We start from the raw sequence: 15,894 nt of genomic DNA on the forward strand, positions 1-15,894 counted from the left end.
CAGATATAGATTAATAACAAGGTATCATCTCTTGAAGTGTTTCATTATTTGAGGTTTAGTGGATTTTGTCACACTTATTCTATAGGAGTGTTTGTTCGCACATTAATGCCATGTTATTTTTTTTTAGTGTCTGTGCTTGCACTGTAGGCATTAGGGGAGGCAGCAACTTATTCCTCTTCAGGCAGCGATAACTGGCATTGAACCCACTGATCAGGGGTCTCACTTATACGCACAAAACGGGGTCTAAAATGTACGTACGCCACTTCCCACGCAAAAGTTGTGATCTATAGTAATCTACAAGAATGTGCACACTGACCCATGCGTACGCACATTATGGAGGCAAGGGAAATTGGCGACGCAGATGGCGAGATGGTGAAATGAAGCCAGATTGTAGCAATTAAATGTGAGGAATCATTATAATGATGCCTCTCTCACATTTAGTTTCACTTCATGCATGGATCCACTTTATCATATATATTCAAACCAGCAGTGTTATTTGTGCTCTTCCTAATGAGCCATAGCTATTCCATAAGCACCTTTCAATTGTGAATATACACTCACCGGCCACTTTATTAGGTACACCTTGCTAGTACCGGGTGGTCTTCTGCTGCTGTAGCCCATCTGCTTCAAGGTTTGACGTGTTGTGCGTTCAGAGATGGTATTCTGCATACCTTGGTTGTAACGAGTGGTTATTTGAGTTACTGTTGCCTTTCTATCACCTCGAACCACTCTGCCCATTCTCCTCTGACCTCTGACATCAACAAGGCATTTTCGTCCACACAACTGCCGCTCACTGGATATTTTCTCTTTTTCGGACCATTCTCTGTAAACCCTAGAGATGGTTGTGCGTGAAAATCCCAGGAGATCAGCAGTTTTTGAAATAGCCCGTCTGGCACCAACAACCATGCCACGTTCAAAGTTACTTAAATCCCCTTTCTTCCCCATTCTGATGCTCGGTTTGAACTTCAGCAAGTCGTCTTCACCACCTCTAGATGCCTAAATGCATTGAGTTGCTGCCATGTGATTGGCGGATTAGCTATGTGTTAACAAGCAATTGAACAGGTGTGCCTAATAAAGTGGCCGGTGAGTGTATAAGCATCACATTCCCACTCGTGGTCAGTTGTGGAGCACATTGCACCTGTTGAAATCATCGTCGGTTTTAGAAATCCTATTTTACAAATCAAATAGCATTGAAGAATGGCAGAACAGAGCGTCAATAGTTTTAATAATATCTTCTAATACTGGGTATATATCACCAAATTTGATTTTAGTTTTCATAAAGCGATTGTGTGTAAAATTGCTGCAGTGAACACAACTTTATTTATTTATGGTTTATTTCATAGGGACAGATACATTGACAAAATGAAAACAGCTACCCGATGCAAATATCAGACTGTCTCTAGTGCGCACTGTGCACCATGGAGACACCGCGGTGGCTGTCACACACACTCTGCCTCCTCCAGTCACCTCCACCTGACACATCTTCACCACCTGCACATACAGTATGGATTGTGTAAATTAGCAACGTCTGGAAATAAAGCCAGTGACAGCTCTCACACAATCGTTACACTCCATATCCTCATTATCAGTTCTAATCATAATGCAGGCCAAGATCGCCATGAAAAAAAAAAATATATATATATATATATATATATAAATTGTGTTCACCTATCAAACTTCCATTTTCAAATGATATCCAGGGTGGGGGATATTCCTGATTGTCACGATCATTTTGGCAAGTTGTGAAGCGATCAGTCTCATTGCTGTAAACATATAAATATTGCCGTGACACTCGTAATCCGTAATGCTGCATGACGTATGCACTGGCACTGCTAGAGGACTACGTGAATGGAAGAATTGAGAGGGAATGAATGTTCAGGGACCATCTCACCCACAAGCACCTCGATTTCTGTGTCAGAAAAATTCCTTTTCTTGGTCTTCCTCTCGGCACTTGCCGTGATTCACCATAAAGAACCACTTATCAGCAGGCGCATTTATGTGCATCAACATTCATGAGGTGCTTTACATCGACCATTTATGGTTGAATGTGGACGTGTGGAGGGCGGGATATGAGGCTGATCCACGTGCGCACATTTCCAAGTTGATTTGGGATTTATAAAAGGAAATTTTGCACTGTCAGGCGTACGTTTTGGTTTTATAAATCAGACAATTTTGTCGTACGTACATTTTCGTCATTTGTACATTTAGTGTGGATCCTACACACTGTTTTATAAACGAGACCCAAGAGCTGTCATAGTTTTCCTTAAAATGGGTGTCCTTGTGATACTCTTCATCAACTTGCTTTGATACAAGCTGTCACAATATTATTTGATAGTGCACCACTGTGAGGGAAACAATAACATGCCGAACTAGAAATCTTTAAATAGATTCCTGCCATAATTCGCAGGGGAAAGAATATATGAAATATATATATGTTTCATTGATTAGTATTGTTTGATATGTCACAGTTCCCAACATGCATATTGTGTGGTTAGCCTACATCGTCAAATATTGAGACGTATATGTAGAAGCTTGTAATATACCGTTGCCACTCTGAATAATCACAGCAGACAACAGTGACCATATTGTACAGATAACTGGTGAAATACACTACAAACACTCATTTGCATAGTGAGTCACTGTACCTGAAAGACTCAATTTCCCCCTGATCAGGTTAGATAATCAAAACTGTACAAATCTCTTCTGTTTGATTTGACTAAAATCCAATAATCCAGGAACTGTGACGCATTAAATCACAAAATCAGACTTATCGTATAATGCAAAAAAATCACATAAAATGACAGAATAAAAAATAATATTCTGCCTGTTTGACTTGGATACTGCTGCAACGTAGCAATTCTTATTACATTACATTCATTTAGCAGACGCATTGATAAGAACAATACTAACCTTTAATGTCGGACAATAAACTAAAACTAAAGTAAATCCCATTCCTAAACTAACACTAAAGATATTATGAATATCTTCCTTACCTAAATTTGAAGAAAATAGTCTAATTCCACATGAACGGAGTACAATGTCTGTAGACAACAACCAATGCAATCTAATTTGAATGTTTGGTTGAACCACTATTGAACTAACCATCAGCCCAAAATCTAATCTAGAACATTTTACTGTAATTAATCCAGACAAATGTATGCAAAGTAAGCCAGCAGGAGAAAGGAAATGTCATCTACTGATATATTCATTTATCATCATCAGTATGATGAAAATTCATCCAAACAGCTTTTAGATCATACCGCCCAGCGCTAGAAACAAACCACACTTCACATACTTACCACAGGAAAAGTATGCAGCAATGGTTATGCCAATCTTTTACTATGACCTTAAGTCAACGCCACCATAAAAATTAGGTCAGTGCGAGCCTAATTAAAATGCCCCACTTCCCTTTAAACGTAGCAGAATGCAATTATAAAACAAACATGTGTAAAGGGCAGACAGATTAATATTTACTGTAATGTCCCATTAAAGGAAAATGTGTTGCGGTCAGACAATAAAAGGCTGCCTTTTAGATGAAATTCCCATTAAAGTGGGCTAAAAGTGACTGTCTTCATCCCCAGTCCTTTATAAGGGAGCGATAAAGCTGGAACCAAGAAATTGCATGTAATGGCATTAATGATGGCCAACCATTACGGTCCAATATCTCTTTTCAGTGAAGTGTTGTATGTCACCAATCTGTGATGATGATGATGATGATGGTGCCTTCTTGAAGGTATTTTGTGATGAAGTGTTGTAATTTACGGTTATTTTTGGAACCACTTGAGCCTCACCTGCTTCTACTTAAGTTCTTGATTTCCCCGGGATGACTTGTGACAGCTCTCAGAGAACGGTTGTGAACTCCTTCTATCCAGCTGTGGATGAATAGTACAGTGATAGCTCGAGTTTTTCCAGTCTAACTAAAAAGTTGCAACGCTCATAACTCATAACTCATACATAATACTGAAGCTCTCGATTGTTGAATATCTGTATAAAAAGAAGAATGTGGAAAAGAAGACCTTGTGCTGTGATTGTGAGGTAATAACACCAAAACCAGACATTCACAATAGATGTTTTTCACAGCTGAAAAATGTTCTGATGAGAAACACAATTTTCGCTGAATATGTGGACACATTATGCCGTCAATGGAAGGACCACAGACGTGTTATTCTTTAGTCACAGTATGTCAGTGTGGATTTTTCCTTCACATTATGTTGTTAAGAGAGTGCTTTAGACATAACAATGTTTTCAAAGGTCACATTCAAAATCAAATAGTTTTTCATCATTACTACCTTCTCCCGTCTCATCCTCCTCTCTGTTTTGGCATCGTTACCCACAGATATTGAGTGTTAGTTCTCAGATGCAGGGTCCGGTGGAAGGGAGGCACTATTGTTTTGTCCAACCAACAGTCCAACGATATTCAGTACTATCATATATACAAAAAATCTGTAAATCCTCATACATTTTTCCCTTGAATAAATTAGCTGATTATGAATTTATTGGCAACCATTTTGAAAACGAATCATTTGTTGCTTGATTACTTAATAAATTGCTACAGCTACAATCTTAAGAAGTGTGACAGGCTCATGCTGGTTACGCAACGTTAGTGTCAGTACTTTACATCTCTGTTCTGTCACCACTGCCCTCCATAATAACTATCACTATAGCTCAACCTACAATTCAGTTCTCATCATAGATTTTGTTTGTGTTGTCAGATAACTGCACACATATAAAAAATGATTTGATTGCAGCTAAACAATGAATGAATATGAGGTGATGTAATTTAAGATATATTCACACACAGCTGAATGCTGGCACAGGACAAGGCTGGTTTGGTAGAGGCGGATAAATTGGTGGAAGCAGCAACCCTGTCTCCTACAAAATTACTTTCCCATTCATCTAAACTGCATTCTCAATTACGTTTCGAGGGAAATATATTTTCTCCCGGATTACAGTCTTACAATTAAACAGTTTTAGGCACGTGGTTAACGTTGTAAACAAAACAAAAATCTCAACAAGTTAACGTTGACTTTTACTATCACACAGAAGGAAATCTGGGGGGAAAGTCCTGTGTGTTTTTTGACCCATCCACTGCCATTACCTGCCTGTAATGGACATTCTCGCTTGTTATACTCGGAATTATACCACGTAACTTTTAATAACGTTATTATTCCACATAACTCTCATTCACTCGATATACTGCGTCACATGCTCTGCACGTCACTCGTTATACGTCACTTGCTGCGGCCTTCTGTGAGCTATTTGTGGTGTGTCAAAGACAAACGTAATCCGTGACAAAATAAATTTCCCTACAAATGAAATTTAGATTGCAGTTTAGTTGAATGGTAGGGTAATTTTTAGGAGAAAGGGCTAAACTCAGGCAGTGGAGTCGCAATGAAGTTGTAGAGCTCAGCATGGTGTGTGTAGACAGATTGAGCATCAAAATGTTTTAACTGGCATGTAGAACATTTGAGTAGGAAATGTTGTCCGTACCATGAGGCACCATTCATTCAAAACACCATTTTTGGCAGTCATAAATTCCAGTTTACAGAAGACAGTGGAATAGTGTTTTCAGTTGTAGCTTCCAAGCCTTTTAAGTCTGATTTTGTAGAGTTGGGATTGTAGAAGCTAATATTGCCCCATGTGGAGCTCTCAGGCTGCCAGCACGAAGTGTGACTTCTCACATGGCTCAGCCTGGATTACCAGGTGTGACTCAAAGCTACCGCGCATCACTTGTTTAACGCAGATAAAGACGACGTCTGTGCTCGACTTTAGCAATCACATACGCAAGTGACTTTCAACCCTGAACATAATGCTATTTTCCTGTCACTTGCCGGACAGAAGGTGCATCGACGTTTATGTGCGTAAGAGGGAAGATGAGTTATAATGAGTCCGCTCGGACTGTTTGTTCTTTTGGAACAACATACGCTTTTGTCCTGAACACGCCTGTTGCCACGGCAACAGTGCAATATTCTGACACCAAGGTGGAGAACGTATATGCACAAAAAACGCATCTGATGATCGGCACCGTGTCTCTGACGTACATGAATAAAAAAATGAGTGATTTCGCTCTCCTTCTTTTATCCTCTCCCTCTGTTTGCTTTCTAATTCCTTAATTCCTGTCTCGGCTGTGTGTCGCAGTCTGAGCCGCTCTCCTCTGCTCTCTGTTCGCTCGCTCTGCCTCTTGTCGCATTGAATCCTCCCTGTCTGGCTGTGTGTGTGTGTCTCTGTTTCTGCTCTTCAGCTTCCCTCTTATATTTGCTGCAGTGCTTTGATTCGAGCTGGAACGCTTTAAGCTCACAGTGGCAAGGAGAGGTCACACTTTTCAGACACGCACACACTCAAACACACAGGAACACACACTTTCAAGCCTCTGTTGTGTTAAAAGAAGGAACAAAGTGCATCAGCTGTGTACGCATGTGTGTGGTTTTGCCCTTTCTGAGACCCGGGGCTAAACCAGTTCTGTGGAGCAGTTTCACTACTTAATGAGATGTCTCATCACATACACATATATAAACACTCCTTACTTCTCTCTTCCGTCCCCGTCTTTCACAAGCGGACACACACATACCTGCTTCTGCAGGTGTCAGTCGCTGTAGCATCAAAAGGGCTTGAGATAGACTCTGGAGGGCTGATAAGAAATGATCCATGTCCTGGCTATAGCTACTGGCCATCATTTGATGCATTCATTAGAAATTGAATTTGTCAGTGTGGTCAGCACGCAGCATTGATCCGTCCGGTTAATTGATGTGTGAATTGTTCACTCATCACTCATAAGGTTGCCCATGGCTTCGTGATGCGCTGCTGTGCTGCTGCTAATAGTTGTTAATGATGAAGTTGAATCCAGGGGAGGGAAGTACATGCAGATAGTTTCCTGTTTCTCACTTCCTGTATTTCCCATGTTTAGTTACTGATCCGACTTTTTCACCCCTATACCGATTGAGATACCTGGGCTTTGGGTATCGGCCGATACGAGTACTGATCTGATACCAGTGTTTAATTGATGAGCTGTATGCCTCACTGTGTGGAAGTGACTAGGGTCATTTTTTTTATATGTAACAACAACATCAGGCTGGACTTAAACATTGCTTTCCTAACTTTGTAAAACAAAATGTCACAAATAAATACTTGGATATAAATTTATTGAATTGTTATTTAGTACACCAGCAAACCTTTTTAATGCAGCAACAATTTGGTCCAAACTTAAACAGGAATTCAAATTCTAGTCTATAATGCATATAGTATATAAACACAGAATTGAACTGAATAGATCGGCCCCATTGTCAGCCGATCCAGCTATTGGAGTCAGTATCGGCCCAATATCCGATCCAGCATCGGTATCGGTGTGTCCCTGTTTTTAACTCGGCATCCCAAACGTTTGGCGGCGTGCGCCCCTGCGAGTTACGAGATCATCACATCAAGAAACTGAGCAGAGCCAAATGTCGGCGTTAACACGAGATGCGCCGTCAGGGACGTTTCTGTGTAGACATGCAGGGTGGGAGGTTTTACTGCCCTGCAAGCCCCTGGTCTCTGATTATCAGACAGGTGGAAAATTGTCCCCACCAGCAATCTTTGAACAGGGAGTAATGGAAAAGGAATAGAGAGACGGCAGTAGACCACACATGCAGAGCGAGTGCTCAAAATCCCTCATTTGAAAGTGATGTGCGTTTGACGCCATGTTGCTGTTTCAACCGGGTGTTTTTTGACGTCGTGGCATTTCATTTCATTCCTGCTTGTACTCCATGATTATCAGTTTCTATCTATGCTTTTTAAACATCTGACTATTGCATTTGCTCAGTGCTACTTAGCATCCATTTCACATCTTTGGCTTATTTTCAGCGATTACAATCATTCAGATGATATCTGAATCATTTTTCATGGAGAGTCCAGAAAAAGCAGTGAATTGGCAGCGCCTGTGTCTGGATGGATCAGATCCTGGTTGTGCTGATTGACGGGAAGCTTAGAGAGGGACAGTCCATCCGGTCCGTCTGAGACACTATGTAGACCGTCCTCCTCGCCTATTCTCTCTTTATTCAGACAGGAGGATTACAGCAAAGAAAGCAGCAAAGCAAGCAGTGAAGGGATTATCGAACAGCAGCAAAGGGATTAGAGGGGAAAGTTGCACCTCAATAGTGCAGAGGACCCCTGTGGCCCATGTAAGAGACTCATGCACGGGTTAGAAAAAGTCGGCTCCTTGGCCAGCTGCTGCTGCACGGCTCTGCCAAAATCCCACAGAGCTTCTTCAGTAGGTGTTTGACACGCAGAGTTGCCAAGACTTCACGGCTCTCCCCAGTGGGTATTTGCTGTTCATTTGGACAGTGGAAATGCGGACAAATGGATGAGCAAAGAGAAAGCCACAAAGGGGATTTGAACTCTGGCACTCATTTATGGATTAGAGGTAGGAGTTATTAAACAGCTTCAGTCTGGGTTCCAAATGAGAAATTTGGTCTATGACCTCTGGACCCAGGGAAATGAACACATTTGCTTCTCTTGTGATGTTGAGACTCCATTAAAGCAGTTCCTTGACCTATTTCGAGGCAAAGAGTCCGTTGAAGGAGGCTTCAGAGAAGTCATGTTTTTATCTGGCAGTGGCCAAGTCTAGACACAAAACACTGCAGCTTTTCTCTGAGTAGCTGACTGGATGCTGACTTTTACTGTAGCTCAATAATCTGAAGCTCACACTAGCTTTAGCTGTGGCATGACATGAGTAATGGATGTTAATTGACGTCTCCATTTCTGTCACCTTCAGACAGCACTATAATATAATTAAAGGCAAGGTAATGTGCTATAAAAGGTAGCAATGCTCCAGTAAAAAAGGAGAAAAGGCCCATTAAAAATGCCTCTGGGAAGTCACACTGATTTTGTGAATCAGTTACTAATCAGTTAAATTTGTAATCAATTATCCAATGTGTTGATTAGTTTGTCATTTATCAAACAACAAGGCCAAAACTCTCAAATGTTATTGCTTTTCTCTGAATTTAAAATTAGATAAAGCAAATGATCAGTCAATTAATTGATCATTTGATTAACAATCAAAACAAATGCAGATTTTTTCTTTTTTTTTTTTGGTCAGCTGTTAAAGCTATTCTTCAAGCCAGAAAACCTCTAATTCCAGTTTGTCAACTGTGCTACTTTTTGTCTAATGTGATAGTGTACTAAATATATTTAGGTGTTGGGCTTTTGTTTGGACAAAATGAGCATTTTGATATCAACCTGGCCTTTAGGAAATTTTGAGGGGCATTTTTCACTATTTCCTGACATATTTTAGACTAAATGAATAATTGATGAAGAAAATAATTTCCACATTATTTGATAATTAAAATAATCATTAGGTACAAGTAGTGCTGCCCCCACCTTGTCAAGTAGTCGAATAAACGGTCGTTTTGGTCTTAGTCTACTAAGGTTTCTTTAGTCGATTAATTGTTTTTGATGCTTTTTCATGCCAAAAGACTTATTTCTAAGAAACTTATGAGCACATTTCTGGTAAAACTCAGTTTTACAGATTTGATTAAATGAACTAATCGATGTGTCAGTCGACTAAGAATTAGGGCTGGGCGAAATGGAGGATATCAAATATAATATTTTTGACCAAATACCTCTATCGATATTGCAACAATACTGTAGGATTGACCATTGGTGCTTTTACATAGTATTTACACAATGAGAGTTTTGATAATTATCAGTAATGTGGACATAATGGCTAAGTGAGTAGAGGCAAATATTACAACAGCTAGAACAGTTTTATAAGTTCAGAAAATGTCATCACTTTACTACTGTAATGCAGCCTTTAAAACCAGGAAAAGACAACACACTGCCATATTACAATATCCAAAATCTGAGATGATATGTAGTCTCATATCAAGATATCAATATATTGCCCAACCCTAGGTTGAGGACAGCCCTAGTTGCAAGCCTGCATTAAGCATTTTGGGTTCTGGACTTTCAATTTGAAGATGCCACTTTGGGCTATAGGAAATTGTGATTATTTTTAATTATCAAATACATTTTATAATCTGAAAAGATGAATCCATCATCATCATTCAACAACAACAGATGAATCAATAGTAGAAATAACTGTTAGTTGCAAACCTTGTTTTGAGGTTGAAAATGCATTCAACTTGTTTTGTAAGGCCACACAATGTGTGAGAAATGTTGAATTAAACAAAACAGTTTGTTTACAATGAAAACTCCACAGGGTCCCTTTAACAAGAGCAGACGCCGTCATTAAGCTGCTAAGCACCCGATTATGTACAGCAAAAGGTGATTACTGATGCCTATAGTGGACCAAACGGGATACAGCTACGGTACATTATAGGATGGCGTAGCCTGGTTTGAAAAACAATTCCAGTTTGTTACTTTTTAATATTTTAAGTGAATGATGGAAGTGATGGAATTAAACAATCCGATTTTCTCACAATATGACATACTTGATATCTCCATCACCATGGGAACAGACTAGTCTGTTTTTGTAGATTAGTAGGCCTTCCATGTGATCATTACTACTGCACAAATGTTCAACTGAAACACAAATTGTTGCTTCGACCACAAGGAAGCCACCAGAGGCCTCATTAAGAGAACTTAGGACTCTCTTGTTGTTAAGTGCGTGTTTATTTCACACCGATCATCGATAGTCTGCATCTTGCCCACAGCGTGACAGCATGTGAAAGCCACAGGAAACCATTCATAGATGTGTGCTTGGATTTAATATTTCACTTAACTCTTAAGTAATAATTGAAGCGAGGGCATCCCAATAAGTTGAACAAAGATTATTTTTCATAAAACTGTTAAGTTGAGGCACTTGAAAAATGTAAGTCAGAACAAGAAACTGTGTGACATTTGCTGTCTTTGTGTGAAAAATCTGATATTCAGTATTACGACTGAAAAGCACAAACCGAAGAAAACATCAGGAGGGTGATTTGTGGAAATGGCCTTGATAATCTCCACCAGAAAGGTACCTTTTGGATATAATGCTGGTTTCCACTAAACTCAAATTTCTCTCTTGCTTATAAAAATTATGACTTTAGTGACATACGCCACCATCAGTTTTGTTTTCAGTGAGATCAGCAAACCAATCAAGGTCATAGCAGGCAGACTGTTATCTTCCACTTCTCTATTCACATATGCAAATTTGATTGTGTTGTTATTAATCAAAGCCGTCACTCAAGTCAACTGACAAGTGGGTCATAACATCCGTCGTGCCACACGGTTGCCCCTGTGATTTAATCTGATGACAATTAAGTATCGAGCTATTCTTTCAGCCTGGCACCATAGCAACTTTTCCTCTCTGGACACTTCCAGTTAACCTAGTTTACAAAGTGGTTTACACCTGGTTCTGTTTTATATATCTCAGTCATTGTGGAGCTGGGCGCACATGCACGAGCCTCGTTTGACCCGATAGTTGTGCCCACTTGCTTTATTGTGAACTCTACTATGGCGAAGGCAAGACCTATGGAAGAGAAATATGCTAGTAATGGCATATTAGTTTTATGTAAAGATGTGTGGATATAATTTATATTAATAGTTTCTACAGTGGCTAAATAACTCATTTGGTCTGTAGCCATTTCCTTCCAGCATTGTAATAACTTGAATAATTCTGGAGCATATTACACACAACATGCCATGTTGGTAGACATAAATATTAAGTGAAGGTACACAGTGTCAGCTGTGCGTAAATTACGCATATATCAGAACAAAGTCACATCCACTCCTCTCCAATAAGATCTTCTACCAATCAAGGGACGACATTTTGTCTGATGTCATATCAAATTTGATTAAATTGTTATATTAAACTTTATTGTCATTGCACAAAGTACAGGTACTGAGACAGCAAAATGCAGTATGTACAGTGTATATACATGTGCTATGAATACACTAGATTTATACAGTATGAGCAGTATTAACAGTGTGTTTGTTTGCTGTCACAGAGGTGCAGACTTCAGCAAGGTGTCAGCTGAGGAGAGAAAGCTGTTCTTGAGCCTGCTGGTCCTGGAATGGAGATCCTGTGACACCAGGCAGAGGACATCAGTCTGTAACAGGGTGAGTATGGCTTTCATGGCTTTCTTTCAACATACTATACTAAGACTTTTAAAAACAAAAATGTACACACTAACTATGACTATTTCTATTTTTTTCAACATACTGTGATATGACTTTATTTTTCAACATTGTATACTATGAATCTTTTTCAACATAGTGTATAGTATGTCTAAAAAAATGTATAGTATGACAAAAAAGAGTCATAGTAGTAAACTCTGGATTTTTTTTTTGGAAATTTGTGTTTGGTGGATTATTTCTCTGTTGTTACAATGCTAATTGGCATTGTATTTTGCATCGTTGGAAAGCCTGTTTATTTACCTTCACAATGATGTCCAACTTGTAAGGATCATGCAATAGTGGGATGAGCAGCACAGCTGATTATGTGGGGAGCACCCAAGAAAAATGTTCCAAAATGCTCTGCCAATGGTAAACAGTGTATTCTCCTGTTGGTATTGACTCTTGTTTTGAGTTGTTTGGTGGATTGGATGATTGAACTCTCTATCAGTAACAAGGAACAAACAAGACATATTGGCTATTTTACACTTCATCTAACCAGGACACGTACAGCAATTCCAAGCTGATCCTGGTTGAGGGATGGAACGCCATCCCACAGCAACGTGTGACCAGCATGAGGAGGAGGTGCCAGGCTGTTGTGGCTGCGTATGGATCTTCCACCGCTACTGAGGCTCCTGACTGTGGATTAAATGAATAAAGTGTAAAATTGCCAATATGTCTTGTTTGTTCCTTGTTACTAATAGAGAGTTCAATCATCCACCAAACAACTCAAAACAAGAGTCAATACCAACAGGAGAATACACTGTTTACAATTGGCAGAGCATTTTGGCAATTTTTTCTTGGGCGCTACCCACATAATCAGCTGTGCTGCTCATCCCACAAATGCATGATCCTTACAAGTTGGACATCGTTGTGAAGGTAAATAAACAGGCTTTCCAATGATGTAAAATACAATGCCAATTAGCATTGTAACAACAGAGAAATAATCCACCAAACACAAGTTTCCAAATTTTTTTCCCGAGTTTATATCGGAAAAATAAAAAAGCTATACTAGTATGTCGAAAAAAAGCCGTGAAAGTAAAACTCACCCCTTCACAGACTGCTTGCCCTCCTGTCCTGTCCTGCTAGGTGTCACAGGATCTCCATTCCAGGACCAGCAGGCTCAAGAACAGCTTCCTCAGCCAACACCTTGCTGAAATCTGCACCTCTGTGACAGCAAACATACACACTGTTAATACTGTTCAAACTGCTTATAGTCTATATATCTAGTGTATTCATACCCCTTACTGTTTATTCCACATGCAATATTTTAATCAGTTTCTACACTGTACATACATGCATTTCTCTGTCTCAGTACCTGTACTTTTATTTTTGCAATAAAGTTTAATATAACAATTTAATCTAATTACCTTTTTAATGACATTATATGACATTTTATGATAATTATTTATGGCATACCATACTCTGACATATTTCTTCGACATGATGAAAAAAGGCCATAGTATAGTGTGTCGGAAAAATAAAAGTCATAGTATGTTGAAAAAAAGTCGTGAAAGTAAAACTCACCCCGTCACAGACTGCCTGCCCTCCTGCTCTCTGCTCGGTGCCACAGGATCTCCATTCCAGGACCAGCAGGCTCAAGAACAGCTTTCTCTCCTCAGCTGACACCTTGATGAAGTCTGCACCTCTGTGACAGCAAACATACACACTGTTAATACTGTTAATACTGCTCATACTCTATATATCTAGTCTATTCATAGCACTTACTGTTTATTCTACATACAATATTTTAATAATTTGTTACACTGTACATACATGCATTTCTTTGTCTCAGTACCTGTACAATGACAATAAAGTTTAATATAACAATTGAATCTAATTACATTTTTCATGACATACGATGACTTTGTATGACACTTTATGGCATACTATACTCTGGTCTTTTTTCATCATACTATACTATGACTTTTTTATTTTTTTTTGACGTGTAGAAAAAATATGTCATAGTATGTCGAAAAAAGCCATAAAAGCCATGTTCTATACTATGACAGTTAAAGTAAAACTCACCCTGTTACAGACTGCTTGCCCTCCAGTCCTCTGCTTGGTGCCACAGGATCTCCATTCCAAGACCAGCAGGCTCAAGAACAGCTTTCTCTCCTCAGCTGACACCTTGCTGAAGTCTGCACCTCCGTGACAGCAAACATACACACTGTTAATACTGTTCATACTGTTCATACTCTATATATCTAGTGTATTCATAGCACTTACTGTTTATTCTACATACAATATTTTAATCAATTTCTACACTGTACATACATGCATTTCTTTGTCTCAGTACCTGTACTTTTATTTGTACAATGACAAAGTTTAATATAACAATTTAATCTAATTACATTTTTCATGAGATAATATGACTTTGTATGACAATTTTTTATGGCATACACTATGACATTTTTCGACATACTATACTATGTCAAAAAAAGTCATAGTTCAGTTCGTCGAAAAAGAGTCATACTACAGCATGTGGAAAAAAAGTCAGAGTATAGTATGTTGAAAAAATAAATAGTCAAACTATAGTATGTCGAAGAAAAGCCATGGTATAGTATGTTGAAGAAGAGTCATTGTATAGTATGTCAAAAAAGAGTAATAGTATAGTATGTAAAAAATAAAAAAAAGTAATATAGCATGTCAAAGAAAAGCCACAGTATAGTATGTACATTTTTTTTTAAAGTCATAGTATAGTATGTCGAAAAAAATAAAAAGTCATACTATAGTATGTCGAAAAAGAGTCATTGCATAGTATGTCGAAAAAAGTCATAGTATAGTATGTCTAAGAAAATCCACGGTATAGTATGTAAAAAAATGTTTTAAAAAAGTCCTAGTATTTTAAAAAAAGGCCATAGTATAGTATGTCGAGATAATGAAAAAAATCATAGTATAGTATGTCGAAAAAATACAAAAAGTCATAGTATAGTATGACGAAAAAGAATCAATGTATGTCAACAAAATAAAAAAGTCATTGTATATTATGTCGAAAAAATACAAAGGCATACTATAGTATGTCGAAGAGAAGCCATAGTATAGCATGTCGAAAAAAAGAAAAAAAAAGTCATAGAATAGTATGTCGAAAAAAGTCCTGTATAGTATGTTGAAAAAATAAAGTCATAGTATGTCTAAAAAAAACATAGTATATGTCGCAAAAAAATTGAAAAGTCCTAGTATAGTATGACGAAAAAGAGTCATAGTTTGTCAAAAAAATAAAAAGTCATAGTATACCATGTCGAAAAAATTAAAAAAAAGTCATAGTATAGTATGTCGAAATAATACAAATGTTACAGTATAGTATGTCGAAAAAATAAAAAAAGTCATAGTATAGTATGTTGAAAAAATACAAAGACATACTATAGTACAGACGTGGACAAAATTGTTGGTACCCCTACGTTAAAGAAAGAAAAACCCACAATGGTCACTGAAATAACTTGAAACTGACAAAAGTAATAATAAATAAAAATGTACTGAAAATGAACTAATGAAAATCAGATATTGTTTTTGAATTGTGGTTCAACAGAATCATTTTAAAAAACAAACTAATGAAACTGGCCTGGACAAAAATGATGGTACCCCTAGAAAAGATGTAAAATAATTTGACTATAGGGACATATTAAACTAAGGTGTGTCCTGTAAATAGCATCACAGGTGTCTTCAAACTTGTAATCAGTCAGTCTGCCTATTTAAAGGGTGAAAAGTAGTCACTGTGCTGTTTGGTATCATGGTGTGTACCACTCTGAACATGGACCACAGAAAGCTAAGGAGAGAGTTGTCTCAGGAGATCAGAAAGAACATTAT

The 15,894-nt window shown here is 38.3% G+C and overlaps 1 protein-coding gene and 1 long non-coding RNA gene across 6 annotated transcripts in view; both read left to right on the top strand.

Annotated features, from left to right (window-relative positions):
• Nucleotides 1-13,927, top strand: part of LOC119481223 — a 50,225-nt gene extending 36,298 nt beyond the window's left edge. For 2 of the 3 annotated variants that reach the window (XR_005205134.1, XR_005205132.1), the window contains 2 exons: nt 11,922-12,033; nt 13,625-13,927. This is a non-coding gene — a long non-coding RNA (uncharacterized LOC119481223). Of the gene's footprint in view, nt 1-11,921; nt 12,034-13,176; nt 13,315-13,624 lie in introns of those variants that run through there. The other variant, XR_005205133.1, reaches the window with a different exon arrangement.
• The window catches only part of LOC119481208 (serine/threonine-protein kinase pim-1-like), a 1,020,488-nt gene that overhangs the window by 516,551 nt on the left and 488,043 nt on the right, over nt 1-15,894 (top strand). The gene's annotated exons all lie outside the window — the stretch shown is intronic.

This window comes from Sebastes umbrosus, chromosome 22, assembly GCF_015220745.1.
Source record: "Sebastes umbrosus isolate fSebUmb1 chromosome 22, fSebUmb1.pri, whole genome shotgun sequence".
In the NCBI taxonomy this organism is placed as follows: Eukaryota; Metazoa; Chordata; class Actinopteri; order Perciformes; family Sebastidae; genus Sebastes; species Sebastes umbrosus.